General features: G+C 35.3%; 1 long non-coding RNA gene across 1 annotated transcript in view; it reads left to right on the forward strand.

Moving 5' to 3' along the window:
- Positions 1-275, forward strand: part of LOC116705120 (uncharacterized) — an 18,529-nt gene that overhangs the window by 11,361 nt on the left and 6,893 nt on the right. The window contains exon 2 of the long non-coding RNA XR_004335855.1: positions 88-96. This is a non-coding gene — a long non-coding RNA (uncharacterized LOC116705120). The remainder of the gene's footprint in view (positions 1-87; positions 97-275) is intronic.

A 275-nucleotide genomic window follows, 5' to 3' on the forward strand; every position in this document is an offset into this window, starting at 1 on the left:
CTCGACTGAGGTAGTACTAAAAAAATTCCTGGTAGCGGGTCCCAGGGATTTTTTTTCGTAATGGAAAACCAAAAAAGGCAAGTAGAGTCTAGGCGAGTCAAGTAGATACCACGCAGTGGAAAACCGCCATTACTCACTCAAAGACACACACACTCACACATACCTAGTGTGAAAATAAAAAAGAACCAAAAAAACATAAATTATCACACTGATCATAGAAAAATGTAAAGTTAAAAAAAGAAAGTTATATTATTGAGTATGAAAACTCTTGTTCA

The sequence above is a fragment of the Etheostoma spectabile genome, chromosome 17 (assembly GCF_008692095.1).
Source record: "Etheostoma spectabile isolate EspeVRDwgs_2016 chromosome 17, UIUC_Espe_1.0, whole genome shotgun sequence".
In the NCBI taxonomy this organism is placed as follows: domain Eukaryota; kingdom Metazoa; phylum Chordata; class Actinopteri; order Perciformes; family Percidae; genus Etheostoma; species Etheostoma spectabile.